Genomic DNA, 10,666 nt, shown 5'->3' with positions numbered 1-10,666 from the left:
GACTCCCAGAAGCATCCGTTAATTTTATATCTCAGTAATCCTGCACCACCAGAGACCGAAGGCAGCTGACAATGTTCACGTTAGGCTGCGTTTATATATTTTTTAATGGTGATTTGATCGCGGGGGAGGCACTAGTAATATCTGCAGTTTTCGGTTTGGTTATTTGTTTTAAGTGTATTAGTCTGTAAAGAAATCTATTTGCCAAAATTCGTCATCTCCCATGTCTTATTCGACTAGTAGTTGTTCAGAAATGTTTATTGCTTGCCTACATTTTACTCCCTCCTCTATGTTTAATATAACACACATTCATTATTAATTTCGGTTACTTATCAAACGTGAAGTTTGTTCTATAGAAAGTATTTGACTGATGTGTGCCACAGAAAGTATTTGGCAAATTTATTTATTTATACACTACACTTGAAACAAATTGCCAAAACGAAAATTGCAGACGTTACTAGTGCCTCCCTCGGCACAACACCGGAATTGATATGAGATGCCCTCAAATTTTTTGCATACAAGCAATTCCATGGTAAAGGAATTGCGCTCAGACACCGATGTTTCACTTAAAAGGTAAGCTGGACAGGCTGGACCCTGATGGAGGCTCAGAAGTTGGGGGAGAGGAGGGAAACAGATAGCAGGAGGGAGGGGAGGTTGGACAGAGGAAGCCTCGGCAGCAGGTAGCTTACCTTCTGGACTGAGTGGGAGATGTGGGTTGGAGGAGAGGGAGCAAAGAGAGTGGAGGAGAAAGTGCAATGATGATGATGATCCTGGAGGAGAGGCAGCGAGAGAGTGACTATGACCTGGAGGAGGAGGAGAAAATGGGGAGTAGTGAAGGGGGTAGAGGTAAAGACTGAGGGAGAGGAGGTAGTCACTAGCAGAGGCTTACGGGATAGGCTAGGCATTGCTGTTGGAGAGCTGGGTGGACAGAAAGGCCAAGAATATATTCATTAGTACACACCAAAACGTTTTGCAACCATAAAAGAAAAGTTCAGGTAGTGCCTCTCAGTTTTGGCCTGTTTTATTCTGATTCGTTCCTAGTGAATATGAATCAAGACTAAGAGCAGGAAACATCTCCCGGCACTAGAATTTGTCATCCTCGAGTTCTGACTTTGAACTGTTCCAGATTCCCAGAATCTGATTGAACCTAGTCCTGGACTAAAATGCAGTTCAATGGACATGCTTTCAATTGCAGGACTAAGCGTAATCTGTTTCTGGGACACCCGTCCTTGAGGTTTTATTTTTTTTTACTAATACACAAATGTATGGTACAACCTGGCCATTGTTCATTAAATGTGGCGTTGTCTTTAAAATTACACTGTTTCTGTACTCTGGTGACATGGCCATCACTGGAAACAGAAACTCCTTTCCATAAAATATGGCAGAATGTTCTAACTAGTTTTCATTGGGAGCAGAGCATTTATTTGAACAAAAACAGTCACGTGTTTTGCATTTGAAAACATAATCCTTCTCATTACTCCAAATTGTTTACTTAAGTCACTTTTGTTTTGATCTGACGTCGCAGTCCGCCAGACCAGAGTAAACATAGGTCTTGTGTTTTTTTCACAGTGGAGAGAACAGCAAACATGGAAAAGCCTGGCATGCTTTCTCCTTTGACCGGTAATGTGTAAGCCTCAACTTTCAGTCATTCTAGCGAACTACCATATTCTACTATCAAGTTACCATTCAGTAGCTGAAGATCTATGTTGATTTAGCATGTCTAGTTTTGGACAGGTAAAGTTGGTTCTGCAGGCTTCATTAAAATGTAAATTGGCCTACTCAAAAGACAAGACATTTGCAAAAATGGATCAATTCATAACAATGTTATTTGTTTATAGGTAAAGGCTGTGGATCCGAAGGTAACCACCCTCGTTTCGGCACACCCCTTTGGCCTCTTCCCCAGAGCTGAGGATCCAAATCACGTTTGGCACGTTTGTTAAACACATCTTTGTGTATTTAATTTTTTTATATTTTATTGATCTTTTGAGTTATGTACAGTGTTGTTTTGAATGATGTACTGGGAGTGAATTTTAGAGCAGATGGTGTTAACTTGCGTAGGCCTGCCTGTGTTTTATTTCAAAGCACATTTTGGCACAACGCTGTTGAGTTTTGGCGGCAAGAGAGAAATGCGACCATTCGCACAATCATCCTAAAATCTCATAAATGAGGTGGTGTTTTGTCTTACAGTAACGTTATGCTATTATAATTGGTTATGTACAATCCCATAACTATGTGATCTTGCAGACATTGCTTAAGCTTTGATCTAACTTTGATCTAACCGGGCCTTCACGACTGGACTACCGACGTTATCTGCCCTAGGGAGTTATCCAACTGGCCCCTCTTTCGCGATGTAACCTGAACGCCCATCTGCGGCCCGCTAATCGTTAGCTGTCGTTAGCTGTTATCGGCTGCTATCTGAATAGGTCTATCGGACAATTTTCTTGGGCCACAATAACTATAACTATTTTGCCAGTTAGATTGGTCCCCTCTACCACATGGAACCCCACTAATCTACCGACAGAAACGCACAAGGTGGGTAAAAACAGACCTCCATCTTCTGCCAGTTTGCTACCCATGGCCCGGCTAGCTGTCTGAATCGCCGTGACCCCAACCAGCCTCACTACTCACTGGACCCTTATGATCACTCGGCTAAGCATGCCTCTCCTTAATGTCAATATGCCTTGTCCATTGCTGTTCTGGTTAGTGTTCATTGGCTTATTTCACTGTAGAGCCTCTAGCCCTGTTCATTATACCTTATCCAACCTTTCAGTTCCACCACCCACACATGCGATGACATCACCTGGTTTCAATTATGTTTCTAGAGACAATATCTCTCTCATCATCACTCAATGCCTAGGTTTACCTCCACTGTATTAACATCCTACCATACCTTTGTCTGTACATTATACCTTGAAGCTATTTTATCGCCCCCAGAAACCTGCTCCTTTTACTCTCTGTTCCGGACGTCCTAGACGACCAATTCTCATAGCTTTTAGCCGTACCCTTATCCTACTCCTCCTCTGTACATCTGGTGATGTAGAGGTGAATCCAGGCAATGCAGTGCCTAGCTCCACCCATATTCCCCGGGCGCTCTCTTGATGACCTCTGTAACCGTAATAGCCTTGGTTTCATGCATGTTAACATTAGAAGCCTCCTCCCTAAGTTTGTTTTATTCACTGCTTTAGCACACTCTGCCAACCCGGATGTCCTAGCCTTGTCTGAATCCTGGCTTAGGAAGACCACCAAAAACTCTGAAATCTCCATCCCTAACTACAACATTTTCAGACAAGATAGAACGGCCAAAGGGGGCGGTGTTGCAATCTTCTGCAGAGTTAGTCTGCAGTGTTCTGTTCTACTATCCAGGTCTGTACCCAAACAATTTGAATTTCTACTTTTAAAAATCCACCTCTCTCAAAACAAGTCTCTCACCGTTGCCGCCTGCTATAGACCACCCTTTGCCCCAGCTGTGCTCTGGACACCATATGTGAACTGATTGCCCCCCATCTATCTTCAGAGCTCGTGCTGTTAGGTGACCTAAACTGGGACATGCTTAACACCCCAGCCATCCTACAATCTAAGCTTGATGCCCTCAATCTCACACAAATGATCAATGAACCTACTAGGTACCACCCCAAAGCCATAAACACGGGCACCCTCATAGATATCATCCTAACCAACTTGCCCTCTAAATACACCTCTTCTGTTTTCAACCAAAATCTCAGCGATCACTGCCTCATTGCCTGCATCCGTAATGGGTCAGCGGTCAAACGACTTCCACTCATCACTGTCAAACGCTCCCTGAAACACTTCAGCGAGCAGGCCTTTCTAATCGACCTGGCCCGGGTATCCTGGAAGGATATTGACCTCATCCCATCAGTAGAGGATGCCTGGTTATTTTTTTTAAATACCTTCCTCACCATCTTAAATAAGCATGCCCCATTCAAGAAATTTAGAACCAGGAACAGATATAGCCCTTGGTTCTCTCCAGACCTGACTGCCCTTAACCAACACAAAAACATCCTGTGGCGTTCTGCATTAGCATCGAACAGCCCACGTGATATGCAACTTTTCAGGGAAGTTAGAAACCAATATACACAGGCAGTTAGAAAAGCTAAGGCTAGCTTTTTCAAGCAGAAATTTGCTTCCTGCAACACAAACTCAAAAAGGTTCTGGGACACTAAAGTCCATGGAGAATAAGAACACCTCCTCCCAGCTGCCCACTTCACTGAGGATAGGAAACTCTGTCACCACCGATAAATCCACTATAATTGAGAATTTCAATAAGCATTTTTCTATGGCTGGCCATGCTTTCTACCTGGCTACACCTACCCCGGTCAACAGCCCTGCAATCCCACAGCAACTCGCCCAAGCCTTCCCCATTTCTCCTTTTCCCAAATCCAGTCAGCTGATGTTCTGAAAGAGCTGCAAAATCTGGACCCCTACAAATCAGCCGGGCTAGACAATCTGGACCCTTTCTTTCGAAAATGATCTGTCAAAATTGTTGCAACCCCTATTTCTAGCCTGTTCAACCTCTCTTTCGTGTCGTCTGTGATTCCCAAAGATTGGAAAGCAGCTGCGGTCATCCACCTCTTCAAAGGGGGGGACATTCTTGACCCAAACTGCTACAGACATATCTATCCTACCCTGCCTTTCTAAGGTCTTCGAACGCCAAGTCAACAAACAGATTACCGACCATTTTGAATCCCACCGCACCTTCTCCGCTATGCAATCTGGTTTCAGAGCTGGTCATGGGTGCACCTCAGCCACGCTCAAGGTCCTAAACTATATCTTAACTGCCATCGATAAGAAACAATACTGTGCAGCCGTATTCATTGACCTGGCCAAGGCTTTCGACTCTGTCAATCACCACATCCTCATCGGCAGACTCAATAGCCTTGGTTTCTCAAATGATTGCCTCGCCTGGTTCACCAACTACTTCTCTGATAGAGTTCAGTGTGTCAAATCGGAGGGCCTGTTGTCCGGGCCTCTGGCAGTCTCTATGGGGGTGCCACAGGGTTCAATTCTTGGGCCGACTCTCTTCTCTGTATACATCAATGATGTCACTCTTGCTGCTGGTGAGTCTCTGATCCACCTCTACGCAGACGACACCATTCTGTATACTTCTGGCCCTTCTTTTGGACACTGTGTTAACAACCCTCCAGACGAGCTTCAATGCCATACAACTCTCCTTCCGTGGCCTCCAACTGCTCTTAAATACAAGTAAAACTAAATGCATGCTCTTCAACCGATCGCTGCCTGCACCTGCCCGCCCGTCCAGCATCACTACTCTGGACGGTTCTGACTTAGAATATGTGGACAACTACAAATACCTAGGTGTCTGGTTAGACTGTAAACTCTCCTTCCAGACTCACATCAAACATCTCCAATCCAAAGTTAAATCTAGAATTGGCTTCCTATTTTGCAACAAAGCATCCTTCACTCATGCTGCCAAACATACCCTTGTAAAACTGACCATCCTACCGATCCTCGACTTCGGCAATGTCATTTACAAAATAGCCTCCAACACCCTACTCAATAAATTGGATGCAGTCTATCACATCGCCATCTGTTTTGTCACCAAAGCCCCATATACTACACACCACTGCGACCTGTACGCTCTCGTTGGCTGGCCCTCGCTTCATACTCGTCGCCAAACCCACTGGCTCCAGGTCATCTACAAGACCCTGCTAGGTAAAGTCCCCCCTTATCTCAGCTCGCTGGTCACCATAGCAGCACCCATCTGTAGCACGCGCTCCAGCTCTCTGGTCACCCCCAAAGCCAATTTCCTCCTCCTTCCAGTTCTCTGCTGCCAATGACTGGAACGAACTACAAACATCTCTGAAACTGGAAACACTTATCTCCCTCACTAGCTTTAACCTCTCTAGGGTACGTGGGACGGTAGCATCCCACCTCGTCAACAGCCAGTGAAACTGCAGGTCGACAAATTCAAAACAACAGAAATCCCATAATTAAAATTCCTCAAACATACATGTATTTTAAACCATTTTAAAGATACACTTGTTGTAAATCCAGCCACAGTGTACGATTTCAAAAAGGCTTTACGACGAAAGCAAACCAAACGATTATGTTTGGTGAGTGCCTATTCACAGAATAACAGCCATTTTTCCAGCCAAAGAGAGGATTCACAAAAAGCAGAAATATAGATAAAATTAATCACTAACCTTTGATGATCTTCATCAGATGACACTCATAGGACTATATGTTACACAATACATGCATGTTTTGTTCGGTGAAGTTCATATTTATATCCAAAATCTGAGTTTACATTGACGCGTTACGTTCAGTAGTTCCAAAACATCCAGTGATTTTGCAGAGCCACATCAATTTACAGAAATACTCATTATAAATGTTGATGATAATACAAGTGTTATGCATGGAACTTTAGATGCACTTCTCCTTAATGCAACCGCTGTGTCAGATTTCAAAAAAGCTTTACGGAAATAGCAAACCATGCAATAACCTGAGGTCGGTGCTCAGAGCCCAATCAAGACAAAAAGATATCCGCCATATTGTGCAGTCAACAGAAGTCAGAGATAACATTAGAAACATTCACTTACCTTTGATGATCTTCCTCAGAATGCACTCCCAGGAATCCCAGTTCGACAATAAATGTTTGTTTTGTTCGATAATGTCCATAATTTATGTCCAAATTCATCCTTGTTGTTCTAGCGTTCAGTACACTTTCCAAACTCACGACGCGCGTGCAAGTCCAGCGGAAAGTACGTACGAAAAGTTTAAAAAGTTATATTACAGTCCGTAGAAACATGACAAACGAAGTATTGAATCAATCTTTAGGATGTTTTTAACATAATTCTTCAATAATGTTCCAACCGGAGAATTCCTTTGTCTTCAGAAGTGCGATGGAACAGAGCTCGCTCTCACATGAACGCGCATGGTCAGCGCATGTTCAGGTCATGGTAGACCTTACTCAATCCCCTCTCATTCGGCCCCACTTCACAGTAGAAGCATCAGACAAGGCTCTAAAGACTGTCGACATCTAGTGGAAGCCTTAGGAAGTTCAACATGACCAATATCCCACTGTATCTTCAATAGGGGCTGAGTTGAAAATCGACCAACCTCAGATTTCCCACCTCCTGGTTGGATTTTTTCTCAGGTTGTTGCCTGCCATATGAGTTCTGTTATACTCACAGACATCATTCAAACAGTTTTAGAAACTTCAGAGTGTTTTCTATCCAACTCTACTAATAATATGCATATTCTAGCTTTTATGGCTGAGTAGCAGGCCGTTTACTCTGGGCACGCTTTTCATCCGGACGTGAAAATACTGCCCCCTACCCAAAATAAGTTAAGCACCAGCTGTCAGAGCAGCTCACAGATTACTGCACCTGTACATAGCCCATCTATAATTTAGCCCAAACAACTACCTCTTCCCCTACTGTATTTATTTATTTTGCTCCTTTGCATCCGATTATTTCTATTTCTACTTGGCACATTCTTCCACTGCAAATCTACCATTCCAGTGTTTTACTTGCTATATTGTATTTACTTCACCACCATGGCCTTTTTTTGCCTTTACCTCCCTTATCTCACCTCATTTGCTCACATTGTATATAGACTTATTTTTCTACTGTATTATTGACTGTATGTTTGTTTTACTCCATGTGTAACTCTGTGTTGTTGTATGTGTCGAACTGCTTTGTTTTATCTTGGCCAGGTCGCAATTGTAAATGAGAACTTGTTCTCAACTTGCCTACCTGGTTAAATAAAGGCTATAAAATAGTCATGACGTATTCAGCCGTCTGTGTCCTAGCCTTGTAAAAATGGCCTCATCTGTCTCTTCCTCCCCTCCACGACTTTCCTCTTTACTTAGAATAGATGCCTGCCTTTAGCGTCTCTGTTCCACTACTCCAAATCATTCCCTTAGCCTCGCCCATTGGCACCGCCACATCCACTACCTCTCTAAGGGCCTGTTTAGCTAGCACATATACCTAATTATTCCCTTCCACCTCCAATGGCAGGGGTATTCAACTCTCACTCTACAAGGTCTGGAACCTGCTAGTTCTGTTCTACCTGATAATGAATTGCACCCACCTGGTTTCCCAGGTCTACATCTGTCCCTGATTGAGGTCCAGAGTTGAGTTTGCGGGCCCTATGGGTTGGGATCCAAGCGAAACTCATCTAAACACAGCACCCATTTGTTTAAACCAGGCTTTAGTTTCGAGTATTGCCCCTGAACAAGGCATTGTTCTCCGGTAGGCCGTCATTGTAAATAAGAATTAGTTCTTAACTGACTTGCATTGGCAAAAATATGATTTCATAAGGAAATCAGCAAATTGAAATGAATTAGGCCCTAATATATGGATTTCACATGACTGAAAATACAGACTTGCATCTGATGGTCACATACCTTTAAAAGGTAGGGGTGTGGATCAGAAAAACAGTGAGTATCTGGTGTGACCACCATTTTCCTCATGCAGCGCGACACATCTCCTTCGCATAGAGTTGATCAGGCTGTTGATTGTGGCCTGTTCCACTCCTCTTGAATGGCTGTGCGAAGTTGCTGGATATTGGCGGTAACTGGAACGCGCTGTCATACATATCGATCCAGAGCATCCCAAACATAATCAAACTGGTGACATGTCTGGTGAGTATGCAGGCCATGGAAAAACAGGGACATTTTCAGCTTCCAGGAATTGTGTACAGATCCTTGCAACATTGGGCTGTGCATTATCATGCTGAAACATGATGTGATGGTGGCGGATGAATGGCACAACAATGGGGCTTAGGATGGGGCTTTTTTAAAAACCTTTATTTAACCAAGCAAGTCAGGTAAGAACAAATTCTTATTTTCAATGACAGCTTAGGAACAGTGGGTTAACTGCCTTGTTCAGGGGCAGAACGACAGATTTTTACCTCGTCAGTTCAGGGATTCGATCTTGCACCCTTTCAGTTACTAGTCCAACGCTCTAAACACTAGGCTACCTGCCTCATTCATCACAGTATCTCATCATCAGTGCATTCAAATTGCCATCGATAAAATGCAATGTTTTCGTTTGTCCGTAGCTCATATTTGCCCATACCATTAACAGTCTGTACATAAAGTAGAGAATCCCACACATGCACAGAAGCTTCGGGACCTTTAGCTGTCGGGAAGAGGGTTCCAGAAAAATCGGATCTGCAGCAATTCCGTTAGCTAAACGGAGTGGCGAATGCTGCTTGTTTTATTTTTTTATTTAACCTTTATTTAACCAGGAAAAGCCCATTGAGACCCAGAGTCTCTTTTTCAAGGGAGACCTGACCAAGAAGGCAGCAACAATCTATACATTACAGAATTAAAACATAAAACAACATGATCCAGCCTAAAAAAAAACATTTGCACTATTAGGAAGGTGCCTGTGACGCCCACATGTAGCCATAGCTAAATCTCCCTATCCTTTGCACTTTAACATTATTTGCACCAGACATTTAGTGTCCAATCAAATAATGACCACATGGTTTTCATTTTAAATATCAAAGATACACCTTTATTGAATTGTTGCATACACTAATTATAAGTTAAGTGCACACCCTTAGATTTATATTTGTGACATCTTAATCTAATAATTATTGATGTGTTTTACCATTTTAGATTTTGCAGCACGTTTCTGGTGCCTTATCTGCAGCATTGTGGCCAGCTTGTTAGAGGGCCTGCTGCTAATTGGACCTTCCGATTATCCTGAAATAGAGGGGCGTCGGTAGCATATCATTTTAACTGGATTTCCCCAGTTTAACATGATATGCTAGAGTTTTCTATTTAAAATGCATATATTTAAACTAATTACGTTAATGATATTTATGCTTAAAATCATGTTTCTGCAAAAAATGTTGGGAATAGATCCTTGATTTTTTTATGTGTATCTTTGTAGCCTACCTACCTCATATTTGGAACTGGCCATTCGCTTTTATATTCTGTGTGCTCAACTAACTCTTGGAGTTTCAAGTGTCAAATAAATCAGGAAATTGGACATCATTGTGGCTGTGGCAGAAAAGGTTCTGGGCCCGAAAGACGGAAGAAGTACGGCCCTCCCAGGCTCCTGAGCCTGTGTAGGGATCAGATTTTGACTGTGATTTTAACAGAAGAAATAGTGTTAATTTTGTTTTTGGTAGTTAGTATGAATATTTTAATCCAAAACGTTTTTGGGGGATACTTTACTACCCCACACAGTAGGTGGTGGCAATACACCTTATAGGTTAGACTACAGCCACCCAAGTCATAGACTGTTCTCTCTGTTTCCACATGGCAAGCTGTGCCGGTGCATCAAGTCTGACACCAACAGGCTCCTGAATAGCTTCTATCCCCAAGCCATAAGACTGCTAAATAGCTAACTAAATGGCTACACAGACTGAGTTGTCCCTTGTATTTGATTTTTGCACACTCAGAGGGCCCTACACACTCACTCATTCCATTCACTCACACACACACACATAATATGCATATACATTTAAACTGACTACGCACACCCGCTCACATACAGTACAATCATCATATGCGCTGCTGCGACTGTTTCTTATATCCTGATACCTTGTCACCTTAACCCTATACACATCTACCTATCACTACTGTATCCTTGTGTTATGTTTGTTCCTTATAAAATGACAAACCGGGGAGTAGGTTTAACTACTTTTAAGGAACATATACTTCAGCTAG

General features: G+C 42.9%; 1 long non-coding RNA gene across 1 annotated transcript; it reads left to right on the top strand.

Annotated features, from left to right (window-relative positions):
* Window positions 1–398: 398 nt before the first annotated feature.
* LOC129837790 (uncharacterized) lies at window positions 399–8,182 on the top strand. The gene is made up of 3 exons (XR_008756756.1): window positions 399–570; window positions 1,567–1,617; window positions 1,836–8,182. It is a non-coding gene; the product is annotated as an uncharacterized LOC129837790 (long non-coding RNA).
* Window positions 8,183–10,666: the final 2,484 nt, after the last annotated feature.

Source organism: Salvelinus fontinalis, chromosome 38 (genome assembly GCF_029448725.1).
Source record: "Salvelinus fontinalis isolate EN_2023a chromosome 38, ASM2944872v1, whole genome shotgun sequence".
Taxonomy (NCBI): Eukaryota; Metazoa; Chordata; class Actinopteri; order Salmoniformes; family Salmonidae; genus Salvelinus; species Salvelinus fontinalis.
The sequence above is the reverse complement of the archived record's forward strand: the minus strand, read 5'-3'. Positions and strand labels throughout refer to the sequence as shown.